The 18,231-nt window shown below is 40.6% G+C and overlaps 1 protein-coding gene and 1 pseudogene across 6 annotated transcripts in view; one reads left to right on the top strand and one right to left on the bottom strand.

The window, feature by feature from the left end:
- Nucleotides 1-9,320: 9,320 nt before the first annotated feature.
- Nucleotides 9,321-10,141, bottom strand: LOC308557495 (small ribosomal subunit protein mS35 pseudogene; annotated as a pseudogene). Its single transcript has one exon. The product of its transcript is annotated as a small ribosomal subunit protein mS35 pseudogene (transcript).
- Nucleotides 10,142-16,959: 6,818 nt separating this feature from the next.
- The window catches only part of SMIM14 (small integral membrane protein 14), a 55,428-nt gene continuing 54,156 nt past the window's right edge, over nt 16,960-18,231 (top strand). The window contains exon 1 of one of the 5 annotated variants that reach the window (XM_081159896.1): nt 16,960-17,229. The gene's annotated coding sequence lies outside the window, so the exon portion shown is untranslated. The remainder of the gene's footprint in view (nt 17,230-18,231) is intronic. The other 4 variants (XM_081159900.1, XM_081159898.1, XM_081159899.1 and 1 more) reach the window with 4 other exon arrangements.

Here is an 18,231-nt window from a genome sequence, read left to right as displayed (position 1 = left end):
GACAGATAGATCTGGGACCCCCTTTCTGTACAGCCTGTTTTTTTCTCATGCCTTGCCCCAGAGATTTTAGCCAACTCACAGACTCTTGTATCTGCCTCCTCAGTTCAGCAGGATTTCTGTACTTTGTTCAGACTCAAGCTCTCTCTGCACTATAGTTAGAAAATTGTCCCCAGGCAGAGAGCTGATCAATCATGGAACTCACCTCATGAGTTTCCTTTCTCAGAAACTGCAGTCTATGCTATTTATTGTATACTGTCTGAAAATAGTTGCTGAATATGTTTTGTGCAGTTTTACAGTTGATTATTTCATTATGACCCAAATTGGAAGTCAAAAACAGTATAATTTAAAAAATGGTTTTCTCTTTCTCTTAATTTTGGAATAATAGGTATCTTATGCTTTATTTCTTTTTTCCGTATTTTCCAAACTATGTTAATTAAAACTATGGTTTTAATATGTGTATATTTCTTAATATGTGTATAATGATCCTGCTCCTACACTGGCTGGGGTGCACACATTCTACTTCGAAGGCCAACATTGGATCCTGGAATCAGTTGAAAATATCATTAAATAGGAGGACAATAGAAAACAAACACTGCACCAGGAAATTGGGACGTGATTATTCTTCTACTAGAAGGTATCATGTCTGCATTCCAGGGAGAAATAAAGGTGAGGGTGAAAGGCAAAAGAAAGTATGTATGCTAAATGAGTTTGTCCCCATTTTATTTGTAAGAAAGAATAGGTTAATGGATATTGGGTAGACAATTAGAAATCTCTGGCACCAACACTAACAGTCAAGACCTAAGAAATCATTGAGTTCAAAGGCATTTTGCAAATGGGAAAACTAAGACTTGAAGTTCGTTTGCCTCCAGTCATATTGTTTGTTAATGATAACAAATTGGAATAGAAAGAGTATGGGCTTTTAAGTCAAATATTTCTAGTCATATTCTGGCTCCACATTTCCTAATTGTGCAACTTTGGGTCAAATTATTTAACCTTTTTTAGTCTCAGTTTCTTCATCTCTAAAATAATAGTAATCTTACCTACTTCAATTGATTGTTGTAAGAATTAAATGTATAAACACATAGTCCCAAATAGATGGTTGATACTCAATATATATCATGTTCATATTTCTTAGTTATTTGCAAAACAAAGGCACTGTCTAAATAATTCACTTAAAGATCATATATACTGCTTTGAAGAAAGAAATTCATAACACTCAAATAACAAATACTGAAATGATACATTTGTTATAGAACAATGGTGCTGTAATATTTTAGAGTATACTGGACAAAGAAATAAACAAACTTTATATTTGTTGATAAAAGCTGTGATGGTTAATTTTATGTATATATTTGACTGGGTCATGGGGTGTCCAGATATTTGGACAAACATTATTATGGGTGTGCCTGTGAGGGTGTTTCTGGATGAGATCAATTTTTTTTAATTTATAAAAAAATTTTTAATTACAGTTGACATTTTTTTCATATGAAGTAATACTTTTATTACATGCAGTGCTGTTTGTTTTTTCTTTTTTTATTGTTGACAATATTACAGATGTCCCCCATTCCACCTCCTTTCCCCCACCTCATCCAGCCTCTGCCCCATCCCAAGGCCTTCACCACACTATTGTCTGTGTCCATGGGCTATGCATATATGCATATAAATTCTTTGGCTAATCTCTTCTGGCCTGAGCTACAAAGCAATCTGCAGATGGCTCCTACTTGTGCTGGGCTTGGAAGTGTTCAGGAGAAGCCAAGCTGGGAACCAAGGCCGGCTGCTGCTAGTGCCAGATCTGGGGCCACTTAGCAAGGGATACGGGGCACGCTGAGGCCACGTGCTGCTAGTTTGAGAGATTTTAGAAAAATCTGAATCATGAGTCAAGACACGCCATTCGTATGGAAAAGCCACTGGAAACGGCTTAGGTGGACCTAAAAGTTGGGTGGGGCAGGGTCTCAGGAAATCACCAGTGTGAGGCAAACAGTGTGAGCCAGGTTTATGGACTCTCAGATATGCCACCTGCCTGCTGGCTCTGTGTGTGCGGGGCCTCATTAAAGGGACAGTGGTCTCTGCCAGCACTCTGTCTGGGAAAGAGCTGCCCTTCTAGCTCTCTCGCTGATGCTGGACAATTCAGTTCCTCCCTGTATGTCTCTGGGGCATTTCAAGCTGCTGCCCCAGTGCTGGAGCTCAGAGTGAGTGAATCTGAGTAAGTCTGTGCACAGGGCCTTTAAGAGGAACTGCCTGGGACTCCAGCAGCCTTCAGTCTCCCTCAGCCACAATCCCCACTGGTTTTCACAGACAGAAGTTATGGAGACTTCTCTTCCTAGCACTGTAACTCTGGACTGGGGGTCCTGGTGTGGGGCTGGGACCTCTTCCTCCTCACAGTGGTACCTCCACAGCCGAGATATCCCTCCCAATTTTCTCCCACCACGTGTGAGTGTGAGGCCAGCCTGTTCATGTCTCCACTCCTCCTACCAGTCTCCATGTGGCTACTTCTTTAATTCCCTAGCTGTAGAACTTGCATTCAGCCAGATTTCAGGCAGTTATAAAGATGGTTGTTCTGTAGTTTAGTTGTAATTTTGATGTGGTTGTGGGAGGATGTGAGTACTGCATTAACCTACGCTGCCCTCTTGACTAGAAGCCCTAGATGAAATTAACATGTGAATCAGACTTACTGTAAAGCAGATTTCCACTAGTATGGGTGGGCATCATCTAATCATTTGAAGACCTGAATAGAGCTTAAAGGCTGAACTTCCCTGAAGTAAGGGAGAATTTTTCCTGTCTTCAGACTCAAACTGAGACATCAGCTCTTCCTGGGTTTCAAGCCTGCCAGCCTTTGGACTGGAACTGAAACATTGACTCTTCTGGTTTTCAGGCCTTTGTACTTGGACTGAAACTATATCAGCTCTCCTGGATTTCTAGCTTGTCAATTCACCCTGCAGATTTTGGGACTTGTCAGCTCCCATAACTACATGAGCCAATTCCGTGTAATAAATCTTTTGATAAATATATAAATAAGTAAATAAAAATTAAACACACACACACCCTAATAATTCTGATTCTCTGGAGGATCCTAATATAATTCCATAGACATAACTATTCCTCACATTTTCATAATAGTCAACAAGTGAGAATCCATTTCAGGAAATGCTTATCCAAACCCACAGGAAGTTGAGGAAACACTGGGCAATAGCTAACATCTCTACATCTGATAAACATCTTAAGGAACATATCTGCCTCTCTGAGAGCACTGCTCTTTTCAGAATGTTCTGAAACTATGATTGCCAATTTTAAGAGAAATAGAGGTGACAAAGGGGCAGCAGAATCAAAACAAACATATCAATCAAATCATTCCTAAAAAGGTTACCTTGAGGAATAGAAAGTTTGAGCAGCATGTCTGCATCATTTCCTGTTCATGGTGCCTTCAAGCAACTAGCTTTTGCAATTCTCTATCTATGACATTCTTTTTTAGTGGGCTGGACTTGGCAATATCATAAATCAGATTTTTGTGATCTGTCTCCTCACCAGTTGGTGACTGATGGCAGCTGAATGGGGAGTGCATTAAGTTGAATACATTTTTTTAATCCTTTCATATGGTTTGGTCTAAACTATCAACTCATCATTAAATAAATGTGTTATAATTCTGGTTGTTAAATCTCTAAAATAAGGACAACAATGCTATCTATATTTAATAAATATGATAGGAGAACTACAAAAAGTATGGTTTTACTTTTTAGATGAATGGAAGTGGTACAAATGCAAAATGTTATTGAAACACTAGAAGGCACTATTTCTCTACTGAGGCAGAAAATGAATATAATACAAATTTCTTGTATCTGAAATTTCCCCTCTTGCTCAGTTCCTATTCAAGAACAAAAAGTGCAGTATGATAAATTTTAAAATGTACATTTCTACAATGTACCAAACAGTATAAAGAAAAGGGGAAAAGGGCCTAGTGAGATAAGGGACACAATGGAAAAATGTAAATTCAATAAAAAGAAGACAGAAACAAAAAAGCTGCAAAAGGCGATAAAGGAGAACAGGGATAATGAGAAGAAAATGAGGTCAACACAAGCTTCTTTTATACAACATAATATATGGGAACTGCTTTCCACGTCATAGCGCTTTGTCATGCTATATTGAAAAATGCTAATTTCTAATTAATTGGCGGCTCTCTAGGTCTGCACTGGCTTCCCTTCCCAATTTTCTCACCCATCCTATTTCTTTCAACTGTACCTTACGGGGAATGCATCAGAATCTATAATGAAGAGAATGGTGAGAGGAGTTTGTAGTTACCATGGAAATGCAAATGATGTTTTGATAGTACTGGTAGGTGGGAAGGAAAGTAGATAAATGTCCTACTTATTCTTCCCTAAATGATTGTGTCTGAACACTTGTTGGGACTTACAAAGCAATTGAAGGGATTATGAATGATGGAGAACTAGACTGGCCTAGACTATTTTTGTTAAAGGCTTTTTTTTCTTTTAAAAACTTTAGGGACTTTAGGATTCACAATAGCTTGAGATTCACTTCTTGTTGCTTCTTCTGCTGCTGCTGCTGTAGTGGTGGTGGTTTTGTTTTCTTTCTCTTTTTCTGAAGGAATGTTTTCTGTTCTTTTTAGTTCTTGACAATAAAAGGAATCCTGGAGGAGGCAGCACAGAGCTGGCTGCTTAGGATTTGATCTAGGTCTCAAGAGGGATCTTGAGGTTGACTTCTACTAGTCTATCTTTGAAATCAAGTTAGGAAACAGAAATTAAAAATCACAGATTTGTCTAAATCAAATGTGCATTTAAGAGCCTAGGAAATCATACTTAAAGATTCTGAGGAAATTTTACTAACTGCACTTTGAGGACGAGGGAATCAAAGTGGCTCAATTAGCAAATTGAACAGTAGATTGGAAATTATAGCAACACCTATGTGAAACAATTTCTCAGTAATAAATCCTCTATCAAACTATGAGCTCTCAGGGAATCATGTCTTGCATCTTTTATGTCTTACTTGTCTTCGTACCCACAATGCCTGGCATGTAGGAGGCACTCAATAAATGGTAGTTGAATGGATGAACATAAGAACATTCAAGTTTCTTTTCCTGATCTTTTTTTTAGTCCTTACTTTCATTGGACCATGCTCTTATGATCGGAAATATTAACAATCTCTTTCTCATCTCTTATCAGTAGAACTGAGTTCAAACAACATAATTGAGGCTGGTGCCAATCTCTGAGTTAGAGAGAGGGGAGACTTTAATAGCGACTAAGTAAATTTGTGATGCCCTCAAGCTCCTTAGAGGAGTAGGAAAGAAACCATAGGAAACTTATTAACGGGGAGTCTTGATAACAGAGGATACAGTCTTTCTTCAGTATGAATTTAGACTTTGATGTCTTCAAGAAAAATCATTAATGCAAGTCTTTGGAAGATTTAGTTACCTTAAATATGACCAAGGGACTGGAAGTGTTACCGCCCACCTAGTTGAAGTTCAGAAAGGTACTTGAGAGAGAGCCATTGAGAGTGGGTATCTCACTGGTGAAAAATTCTTGCCCAGCAAGAGCAGATTAGTATTGATATGCAATATAGTCAGCCTTCTTATAGTGATTTATACTGACTTTCTTCTCTTTTGTAGTCCCTGTTTGAGATCATAGGGCCTAAAGTGGGGCCAGATTGAGGGAGAATGGTCCAGGGGAAGAATCTCTTCCTGTGGGAGGAGCAAAAAGAAGACTTCTCCCTCCCCGCAGAGATAGTGTGGGGTTGTAGGACTGTGTGTCTTGAAGAGGAGATGCTTGAGGTAGGGGCAGGGATGGGAGCCTGGAGTTTCCTGTTAGGGCTCAAAGAGGACTCCGAATAAAGTCTTGGATGCTTCCCCTCTGTAATGCAAGGCAAAATTAAAGTTAGCTGGTATGTTAACCCTTGCCTCTTCTGTATTGTAATTCTCCTGTGTAAATTACTTTTTTCTGTTCCAGCAGAGTCTATTGTGTTGATCTGTGGAGGCTGAAGGGACAGGGTATTAAGGAGAAAAGGGCTCTTCCACCATATACTTTTAATGGCTTCAGCAGTGAAAGGTTATCAGCCCATCAAGTGAGCTGTAGATGTTGGTTGGAGGCCTCGATTCTTTGTCAAATGGGCCCCTACTCACAACACTCCAACTGGCTTCCCCATAATGAGTGATCCAAGAAATGCCAACACAGAAGCTAGCCTTTATGACAAGCTTGGAGTGATGTACCATCACTTTAGCCATATTCTAGTGGTCACATACACCAACCCTGATACCGTGTGGGAAAGTACTACAGAAGGGAGTAAATACCAGGAGACAGGGATCATTGGAGATTGATTATCTTAGAATTTTGTGACCACAGATGAAATTCCTACATGTATTTGATCACAAAATCCCTTTTTAAAAATGATAATTTCCTGGGACTATTGTTCTATGGAACACATTTTAGGAAATGGTATTATAGGTAATGCAAATCTATTGTAGTTTCTGTAAGGTTATGGCATGAATCTATATTTTGGAAGAACCTATATTTTGGCAGAAACATTTTGAATAAATGGAAGAGAAAAGGTTAAAGTTAGAGAGACTCTAGTTGGGAACTTTTGCAATGTTATAGGTGAGAGGGGATGGCAATGGGGGTTGGCAACTGGGAATGAAAAGAAGGAACCAAGCTAAGATATAATATGGAGGCAGAAACAACAGAACAATTTGATTGTGAAAGAGTGAAGCATCCAAAATGATTCATTTCTAGCTTAACTGATTAGGCTCATGATGAGTTCACTAACATTGGAAATACAGAATGAGGAGCAGGTCTGGGAGAAAATTTGATGTACTTGGTTCTAGATATTATGAACTTTGAGCCAGCAAGGGGCCTATTAATATATCAATTAGTATGCTTTTGTCTACAAGCAATAAAAACCCTACTTAAATTGGCTGAAATAATGGCAATATATGGTTCACAAACTGGAAATCCAGAGGTGGGACAGGCTAAAGTGTTTCCAGTCCTATTTCCCAGTGATTGTCTTGCTCTCCTCTCTCTTCCCCACGACAGCTTCTTCCTTAGGCTAGTTTTTAAGAATGCTGCAACTCTTCTGGCCATACACATGTGCATGACCATACTGGGCAAAAAAGAGGCCATCTCTCCTCATGAGAGATGGGAGATTACTCTCTTTCCTCACTTGTCAAAGTCTAGGTTGAATCTCATTGCCCAGCACTAAATCATCCCTGAAGCCAGAGGAATGCTTTGTGTTCATTTAAAATAATCACTAGCAAGGTGGTTTGATAGGATTCTTAGACTCGTGAAACCTACCTCTGAAGCTAGGGGGTAATGGATGCAGGGGAGATAACCACAAAGTTCAGCAGGCAGTTGAAAATGTGATTCCAGAGCACAAAGAGAAGCAGACTTGGCAGCCATTTGCGTTGGTGTTCATTTGAAGACTTGGGAGAATTTGAGATCATTTAGGGTGACAGTGTACAGTAAGAACAAGTGAACATTAACAAACAGTAACGTTAAAGGGTCAATGAGTGATGAAAGCCAGCAACAGAGAATGAGGGGTGGCCAGAGAGGCAGGTATTTATAGAACCAAGGTAGGACATCTTCTCTGTAGTCATTCATGGGATGAATGTGTAAAGGAGTTCATTTCTCATTTGTGGCTTTTGTTTTTTTTAACTTCTCCAACTTAGCATAGTTCTTCATGGACAAATTGCCTGTCATTTAGTTCCTTTTTTCTCTCATAATGTCCATCAACAGCTCTTATACATGGCAAATGCTCAGTTGCACTTAGTTTTCTGATTATAGTTGGATATTTGGTTAATACAGCACATTGTATAAATGTAAAGAAAAAAGTATAATCAAAAGCAAGAACACTTGAACTGTGGCTCTTAATTAAACTCAAGTGTTAGTGTCCTATTTAACAAAAATATTTTAGAACTAAGAGTTCTTTTTGTGCTAGTAAAACCACTGAAAGTGTCTTTTTTTTCCCCTCCTGGAGGTATCTTCTGAACATGCTGGCAACTATAGATATGTTTGAAGTGCCTTGGCGGTGTGGTTCAGTGGTTAGAGTATCAGCCAGCACACCGAAGGGTCTCGGGTTTGATTCCCAGTCTCCGTCTGGCGTGTGCTGGAGGCAACCAATCAATGTATCTCTCTCACATCGATGTTTCTCTCTCTCTCCCTTCAACTCTCTTTGAAAAAGCAATGGAAAAAATATCTTCTGGTGAGGATTAAAAAAAAAAAAAATTAGCCTCAGGTAAGTACAATGCACAATTTACAATTTACACTGAATGATGATGGTGAAAATACTTTATGAAAGTGGAAATGTAGTTGGTGCTGCGATTCATATAAATTATGCATGACAGAAGAAGAGATAGAAGAAATTCTCTATTATGTATTCTTTATTTGAAGTAATGGCTTTTAGTGATTAGTCTAGTGGGCTGCTTTTTTATTTTCAGAAATTCTTTCTCCATTGCTGCCAGTAGTCACTCTGCTTAGGTCATTAATGGCCTGTGGAGACTAGAGTTTTAGAGGACAGTAATTAGAAGCTCCAGCTCTGAAGTCAGAAAGCTGGAGTGACTTTATCTTCCTTAGTTTCCTCAGCGATAAGAAGGTAATAATATTACCGAGTTCATTATTGTGAGAATTACACATGATACCTAACACAGCACAAAAGTTGGCATGTTAAAAATGCTCAGCTACTGATGGCTAATGACTGTTAGGTATTTCTTTACACTGTCTCTGACGATCTGTCTGCTCTGCTTACAAGTAATTTGGTGGACAGAGTCATCCATAATTGAATGTCAGTGCTGCTTATGTGATTTCCAGTATTTGGGTGGAGAACTATTTATCAAAGCCAAGAACTTTGTGTTCTGCTTCTGTCATGATTGTTCAATCAGTAAATAACCATGGTGTCTGTTTTTGGCTTTATATTACTCAGTAGTTCTATGATTTAATTGTTGAAAATGATACCCGCCTAAATCATGTATGTAGAGTCAGTCTCCCAGTAGAAAAAGCAGGCCTCCACCCATATATATCACTCTATTTAGAAACTTTTATTCTGGATTTTGTCCCTGGTTCAAATACAAATACTTTAGTTTCTATAATTTTAGGGTACAACTTTTTTGCTCTTACACTATGATTTCAAAATATTGTCAAATATCATCTCTTTTTCATTCTTATCTGCTGGATCCATCTGATCTTGTACTCTCAAAACTTTTGCTCTAATAACATATTTAAGAACTAAAAATTTTTTTTCTTTTAACATTTTCAACTTTATATCAAATTAGATAACAATTACATATAGATCATAAAATTAATAAATCAAGCATATTTTTTCTACATAACTCATGTCAAATTTAATAGTCTCTTCACTGATTCTTTGTACTGAAAAAAGGTATTTTCATTTTCCTCCTCACTCTTAAGACTAACAACAGACTTTTTGTAATCATTTTTAGTGCCAAGGAGCTCTTTAGTTACTTCTGGGCTTTTCTCTTCTGTTTTGATTTGGAGAAGTGTTTCCAGGACATTTTTCCCCCAAGGAGCTATTTGTCCACATATACTCTTTCATTTCTGTTTCATTCTTATTTTTCTCCTAGTACTCAGTTTAACAAGACTCATGGTATAAAACTGTTAGCAGATACTTTGCATGATCATAATTCTGTCTCTTTAAAGGGCACCTATCTGTTTTGATGGTAAGCACATCTGTGGTATTACAGTATCGCTCTCCTACAAGTTTAGTAAGTTTCTTCTTTGCATGATCATCTAAATTCAGACTGGAAAGTTTAACCTTTAAGGTTACTACTCGTGCTTTGGGGTTTGGAATACATGGTCCTGATGAAACATTATCAGCTGTGTCAATTTCAATTGGAAAATGCTTGTCACATTTTTCATCACTGTCTAGTGCAGCTGGCCACTCAGTGCAGAAATCTTTAAGAGCTTCACAATGCTTTTTAATTGCTACAGGAGCCAAATGCAGAAAATTGGGGATCTTTAAAAGTTCTAGATTTCCCTCCTTTGCCATGGGCTACTGGAAAACCCGTTGGAACAGGAAGAGGTACTACAGAGGGTTTAAATGGTGCTGCAACAGGGTCAACACTAGGCCAGTCCTGGTCAACAGCCATTTTCTCTGCCCTAGGAGGTAGTGCCTTTCTTCTCAGTGGCCTTTCAGATCTGGATGTCCTTTCTGTTGTATGGGGGCTTGGTTTCGGGGCGAGATTGATGGGAGACACTGCAGAGAGGGCGCGCAGGGTCCTGGCTCCCCGCCCGCTGCAGGGCCGGCCATGCCTCCAAGACCGCGGGGCCGTGAGGACCAGCGCGAGCCCGCCACCCGGGGCAGGTCTGAGGCCGCTACCGCCAGAACTAAATTTTTTCCTGTGGGAGGTTTCAGTTTCCAACCTTTTCCCATCCCAGTTCATATGGAATGCTACAAAGAATGTCACCAACCATACCAATTTATTCATGAGTACTTCTCTTAAATTTCCCCACTGTCTCATTTATTCATGGACCATGATGTCTTTAGCTTGGAGTTAGGGGATGCTCTAGGATTATATGTTTAAATGTCATAAAATCATCTGTTGGACTCTGACCATACTCTTGGCCAACCGTACTGTGGTATCATAACAGCTGAAAGATTAGCCAAGTGTCTTAATTTCAAATAAATTGCTGTGTTGAGGATGGTTCTAATGAAAACTGAAGCAGTTAGTTTTGACTCTCCTTTTAAGGAGTGGGGTCCTGGAGTCGAAATATTCTGCTTATTTTCCCTCCCAAATTAGGTAATGTTACATTGTTTTGTCATCCTTTATTTTCTCTCTTATCATTTAAACAGGGCCTCTGGTAATAACTGCATGGCCTCATTGTCTCAGGTATTTTTAGTTAACGTGTAGTATCTATACATACACTAATAGTAGTTAAACAGGGTTTTTTTGCTAAAGAAGACTCACAGGTCTCAAAATGACAGTGCTTATAAATTTAAGTTTATTACAGGAAAAGAACATATCAAGGCCATTAAAGTAAGGATTATATCACTGTAAGGGGTCCAGAAAGCCCCGGGCAGACTGCCATAAGGGTTGAGACCAGATGCAGAATATCTTGGAAGCAACAAGCCCCAAATTGAGTCTTGGGTGTAGTTTTTTAATATTTTGCTGGTCACATAGAACATATTCCTGTTAAATAACCAGTCTCAACAGCAGAGCTGAGACTCGATGTAAAACTGGTCTAATCCATGTTGCTGGTACCAAGAAGAGACATGATTGGACTTACCTTTTGGTCCATTTCTAACTATAGGGAATCCGATGGGATAAGTAGAGAAAATGAAGCTATCCTGTTCACTAGACAAAAAACATCTGGACAGCCCCAATGTGGCAAGGTGGGGGAAGGGATTGAATTCCATCAGTCTCTTTGGAATTCTTGCATTAGGTTCAGATTAATAGACACAGTATCTTGTTTTAGATTATCAGCTTCTGGAGCCTTTACTTGATTTCACTGATATTAATAATCAGTGTTGACAAAGTGGTACAAACTACGATGACCCTGAAATTCCTTAGACCCGTGGTTACAAAACAACACTACTAATCAATATGTTTCATGCCTTGATCAGGGGTCAGGGCCATGCAAGAACTTTAGCAAAACAGTTCAGGCTGATTCCTGACCTGCTGGAATTAACTGTCACATTACGGTCCTCCACCCTGATCTGTTGTCAAGACCTTTTTATGAAAAAACAATTATCTTTAGTGTGACACAGGTTAAGTTGCTTTACAATTGAAGCGCACACACAGGTTTTAAACATTTGCAATAACCAATGAAGAGTTGCTGTGGATTTAAACAGAAACTAAACCATTTAACAATACCAGCATAAATTTTCTCATATTTTTACACTGACTTTACAATTCCCTTGCCTCCCTAATAGCTGTGTGAACTTTAAGGTAATACATCTGCTGAATGATTTATGAACCATAATCTATCATTAATCAAGTCTACATCTTCATAGGCCAATTCTACTCCGTAGGAATAATGTCCTGTGAAATGAAAACCAAAAGACATAGTCACATTGGTATTTTTCTATATAGTCATATTAGAGCTCTCCTTTTTCATTCATTTTGAGAATGTAGACCACTTCTGGAAGTTTTTATTTCATTCAGCTCACTCCTTGGCTCTTCAAAAAAGGAAAAAGTTTTGTCAGTGTCTTTCTTTGCAACAAGCATCTGCATCCGACATAAAAAAGAATATTATTCTCTTGTTCTAAGCCTCAGAATCGCTAGATTTTTCCCTTTGGTAAAATCCATTTATTGGCTCCTTTCCTCTCAGCAATAGTTTCACCTTTCTTTCATTAATCATTAATTTTAATCCAAGCCTTTTCCCCTGAAGCAGATCCCTCTGGTTCAGCCACTGGGCTGGTCCATATGGCTGATAGCAAGATGAAACATGGTTGGACTTCCCTTTTAGTCCACTTCTAATTACAAGGGGTCAGATTTGATAAGTAGAGAAAATGGGACTATCTTGTTCACTATGCAACAAACATTTGCACATTTAGCCCTGATATGGTGAGGTAGGGGAAAGGATCATCTATCCCATTAATCTCTTTGGCCCATCAATCTCTTTGGAATTCTTACATTAGGTTCAAATTAATAGACACAATATCTTGTTTTATTATTTATTCATTCATTTATTTTAAATCTTCACCTGAGGATATGTCTCTGTTGACTTGAGAGAGGAAGGAACAGAGAGAGAAACATCAATGTGAAAGAGAAATATCGATGTGAGAGAGAAACATCTATTGGTTGCTTCCTGTATGTGACTCCATCCCCGGGGATGGAACCCACAACCTGGGTATATGCCGATAGGGAACCTACCTTTCTGTGTACTAGATGACATTCCAAACAACTGAGCCACACCGCGCAGGGCAAAATTTAGTTTTTAGTATATCAAACTTCCTTCAAGCAGGGCACCTTTGTATGAATGACATTGTGAATGTGTAATATATACTTCACATGACAAAAAGGAAAGTATTGGCAGTGTTGTTGTGGTAAATTTTTAAAAAATGTCTAGGGGTGGGGGTAGGGGGAGTAGCTCTTGGTTTGTAGCATTTGCTCATTTCCATAGTGTAAATATTCCTACCATGGCAATTTCAAGCTACCAATGTGACATCACTGAACCTGAAGTTGGGAACAGATGGGAACAATTAATTGACTCTTGTAAGGAAAGATCAAGTATGAACTGGCTCCAGCACACTAATTATTGATAATCTAAGTTTAAAAGGTACATGGAAAGAATAGAGCGTATAGAATCAGAAACACTGTGTTACAACATGTACCTTCTGAAAGACTGTTGGGAACTTTTAAAACTTCTGCTTCAGTTACTGACCTTTAGACATTATTGAACTCTTGCATATTAGAATGATTAACTTCATAGAGGAGTGAAAAGCAAGGTTAAATAAATTTTAAAATATCATAAATATGTTTTTGAGGAAATATAAGTTATGGATCAATTTTTACATAAGAGAAAACTATAATAAGTAATAATGAACCAGTTTCAAAACTATCAATACAAGGGTAAACTGTATCGATAATGGTCTGTCTTCTTTCATTTATACCACTGTCCATTTTCCTGTCCCTGATTATTATTATTTTAAAATGTTTTTATTGATTTCAGAGAGTGGAAGGGAGATGGATAAAGAGAGAAATTTCAGTGATGAGAGAGAATCATCAATCAGCTGCTTCCTGCATGCCCCCTACTGGGGACCAAGCCAGCAACCCAGGGCATGTGCCCTGACCTCCAGCCAGGTTCATAGGGCAACACAACCACTGAGCCACATTGGCCGGGCTACGCTGATTATTTTGAAGCAAATTCCAAACATATTTCATCTGTAATATTTTATTGTGTCTCTAAAAGAACTCTAGCCCAGCCGGGAGTGGCTCAGCGTTTGAGCATCGACCTGGGATCCAGGCGATTGGGGTTCGATTCCCGGTCAGGGCACATGTCCGGGTTGTGGGCTCGATCAATGACTCCCTCATCATTGATGTTTCTATCTCTCTCTCTCCCTCTCCTTTCCTCTCTCTGAAATCAATAAAGATATATATATTAAAAAAAAAATAAAAATAAAAAAAAGAACTCTATTTTTAACATAGCCTCAATAGTGTTACCATACAGAAAAAATTAGCCAATTCTTTGATATCATCAAATATCCAGTTAGTGCTCACTTTCCTGACTGTCTTATAATTTTTGAGGTTTTCAAATAGGGATCCAAATAAAGTCTATAAGTTCTGATTGGTTCAACTGATTTTTTTAACAAAACTTTTTTGTGGCCAAAAGTGTTTTTTAAAACTTTTTTTGGTATTAAAAATTTCTAATTAATATACAAAAGGAGAGGAAACAGTATAACAAAACTTAGTTTCAACAATGTATCACATGGCCACATCCACTACCCCTACTACTATATTTGAGGCAAAACCTAGGACTCTTATCATTTCATCTATAAATACATCACTATGCATCTCTAAAGATTTTTAACTGGAGTTTCTTTTGACTGCTTGAACTGGAGATAACATATAGCTGGTATGGGTATGCACTGCATGTGCATTTGTGCACGTGTGTGGGGTGACGGAGCAGTTGTCTAGGGCGCTGCCGTACCGTGTGGTACCGCTTAACTTTCGGGAAACTTCTTGCCATTCCAAACAATAGAGATACAGACTGCCCCACTATGCAGCTGACACTTCCCACTCTCTGCTTCACCTGTCCTCTCATGTCTCTTTTTCTATTCCCTAGCAGCACCAGGTGAATGGCTTGGTAATTTTTAGGCTGGAGGCAATCACCAATTCTCAACTTAGTCAAGCAGCTAAACAATTCAGTGGTTCAAGACCCCTACTTTGATTCTTTTGGTGACTCCCTCCAGTCTTGGGGAAAAGGGAAAATTCTCTACCCTTCCTCAAAACATAAGAATACCCTCTCAATTTAGAATACTGCAATCCCCCCCTAAGGGTAACTACCTATTTTGAACACTGCCTTCTCTCAAAAAGGTAACTTTCATCTGCTCCTATCTTCTCCTTATAGTGAGAGGGGATAATGATGGTGGTAGTGCTGATTTTCTTAACTGGTACCTCTCACCAGGCCCAGTGGGCAAGGGATAGACTCCATAAGCTCATGCTTCAAACATACAACAGGTTAGGAGAAGGTAGTTATTAGTACCATGTATTCTTAGCTGTGGGCTCAAAAACTGGATCCTATTTCACTTAAAGTGAAACAATCTCTGACATAATAATGACCCGGACCCCTTTCAAACTCTATTTCATTTAATTAGAAGAGGTGGCTCTTTCTACCTCTCATGAGACTGCACGCAGGTGTTGGTATGCAGTCTATATAATGCTTGACTGAGGTTGCAGGATCAACCCAATCAAGGTAGTTCATGCACATGACTGGCAAATTGGTGCTGGGCTGCCTGTTGGGGAGGCTTTTGTCCCTCTCCACATGGGCCTCTTCATAGGGCTGCTTGAATCTGGAGTGGCATGGAGATTTATATTCCCCCAGAGCAAGCAATCAGTGCCTTTGTGACCTAGTCTCAGAAGTCACACACCTTCAGCTGTGTATTCTTCATGTCAATCAGAGTGCCCCTGATTCAACGGGCTGGAGGAGACTACATTTCTAGAGGCAAGAATCATTGGGGGTATCTTAGAAGTTGAGCTCCAGGGATCCTAACATTTTGATTTTCCAGTAATTTACTTTATAAAGCAACTGCTGATAATTTTGCAACAACCCAAACAAGTCCAGTTTTGTACCATACTGTTCTCTTAAGCACAGCTGTGTTCTGAAATATACATGTGAATGTGGGTGCTCTCAAGCATACAAGACTTTATATTCCACAGATTAAAGACCCTCTGCTACAGGGTCAGCCCATGAACTTCATTAGGGCACCAGATTCCACCTCAAGCTCTCTGGATTTGCATGCAAGATTGCAGGTTAAGGGCCAAGAAGCCTGACTTGTACTTTTAATGTGTTAATTAACTAGGAAACACTTTGAGTTTTACCAGAAACCTTTAATTTTCTAGAAACTTTTACCTGTGTTCAATAGCCACTTGAATTAAAAAACCCTTGAAGATTATACTAATTTTCTGAAGGTGACTCAGCTCGTTGAGATGCTTAACCAAATAGCTGAGGTAGAAGTCTGGATGGGTGAAAAAGTCGCCAAGTCAGAATAAGGAAGACAGCTAATTTTCACTTCTGCAGGGCAGGCAGAAGCACCTTTGTGAAATCTTTGTTTGGAACTCCCACTCTTACCACTGGTTCTATTTTAATTAAAGTTTGTTAACTCGTGGACCTTAAGAAAACAATAGAGTGGCCCTAAATTTTGCCAAATTGGGACATTTCCCGGGCCCCAAACGTTTATCAGTGAGACTGAGGAGACCCGGGTAGGAAGCACCAACTTGGTCTAAAAAGATGTGAGATTCTTACCCCACAAACGGTATCCCTACTCCAGCACCTAAGGCAAAGTTGTAACAAAGGCTTAGGCTGGCTGCCCAGCAACGGCTTTCCTCTTCCCGTCCCCCGCCGTCTCCCAACCAGCAAGTCCTTTTTCGTGACATCTTCGGGTTAACACTCCTTTTGAGCTTAAATTTAGCCAGCTTCCTGGGTTTAAATACGTTAGGGTAAAGGGGATCAATAACTGCCACATTCAACGTACTTTCGTACATAAGACAAAATCCTCCCACTTTCACCCGGCCCTGAGTGATCAAAAACACAATCTCTGTGGTGGTTCCGCCTCAGCAGACATCAGCCGGCGCCCACCTCTACCCGCGCTATTCTAAAGACTCGGGTGGAGGCCAGCTGTCGGCTTAGGCACATGCGGGCGCCCAGCGGTGGAAACTGTCCACCTCGGACAAACAGGCTCCGCCGGGCAGTTTAACAGCCACGAGGCCTCCCCTCGCTCAACCGGAACTGCAACCGCCGCTCGGCGCCGCACCAGCAGGACGCTCGCGCCCCTCCCGCCTCTCCGGACGCACTGGGCAGGCGCGGAGCGCGCGCATGCTCGGCCGGCCGGCCGCTGGGCTCGCGAGCGGCTGCAATCTGTTGCGCCGCCGCCCGCGGAAGCGGGCAGATCCGGGTCCCGTGGCTGATAGTGACGTGGTCGGGCGCACCAAAACAGAGCGGGGAGGAAGCCCGAGGCGAGGAGCTGCGGCCGCGGAGTTCCGGAAGCTCCCGGCGGACTACCTGCCGAGCCTCGGTCCCGGCCCCATCCTCCCCGCCCCGTCGGTTGTAGTCTGGGCGGGTGAGTGTCTCCTCTTCGTCCCACCTCCCCCTCACCGCGGTTTTTCCTGGGGGGTCCTTAGGCGCTCGCGGGCTGCGGTGGCTGCGGCAGAGCCGGGCTGCTGGTCGGGCTCCGTGGTTCCCCGGCCCGGCTGGCGACTCTGCACCGGGAGAACCCCGCTGCCGCCGAGCCCGCGTCCCCCGGCGATGAGCGAGACAGAAAGACTGCAGTTTGGCTTTCGCTGCAGAAAACCATACTCGGGGCTTGGCAGGAAAGTGGACGATAGCCCCGGGTGGTTTTCTTTTTAGGGCAAGGCAGTTAACTTGGGTGGAGGCGTATAATGGAGAAAGAGAAGAGAGAGTCGTTACGTAGCTGGTAGGAGAAACCCACAAATCCTGAAATTTACATCATTTACTTCTGTTCTTCAGCCCTTGCCGGGTTTAAGGAAGACACTAAGATGCGTCCATTATTGTGATTGAAGAGACAGGAAAGCTGCTGTCCGGAAAGCGGGAGCTTTTTATTTTTTATTGTGTTGCGATGTAAAGGATTCCCTTTTTTCCCTATATGTTCAGTAAGTGGAACCAGAGCTGACAGTAAAGAAGTAGCACCTTTTATTGGAACAGATTGTATGCGATTTTAACTGGTTACAGGAGTACCTGAAGTTCCATGTTGCCGTTGAAAGCCAAAGTTTTCAAAGTGGCTGTTTCCGTGTTAAGATTTTAGCCCAGACGATGTTTGTTAACCGTAGAGAGTCAATAGGTTGTTTTCCGTTGTCCTAGTTTGCATAATCGAAGATGTGGCCTTAATATCTTGGATTTGCATCAAGAGATGAGCTCTACGCACGTAATAATATGTTTGTTGGAGACCTTCCAGTTTTTGTGTGTTATTGTCAGAAATGGTTGGCAGCTATGCCTACAGTAACTTGGAGGTCAGTTACTGTCTCAGCTGTTTTAGTCTTGAGATCCTTAGGAGGTGTCCTCGCTGCCCAATTCTGTGGAGGTGGCACGAAGCTTGTGTTCCTTA

The sequence above is a fragment of the Miniopterus schreibersii genome, assembly GCF_964146895.1.
Source record: "Miniopterus schreibersii genome assembly, chromosome: 1".
Taxonomy (NCBI): Eukaryota; Metazoa; Chordata; class Mammalia; order Chiroptera; family Miniopteridae; genus Miniopterus; species Miniopterus schreibersii.
This window is presented reverse-complemented; position numbering and strand designations above follow the sequence as displayed.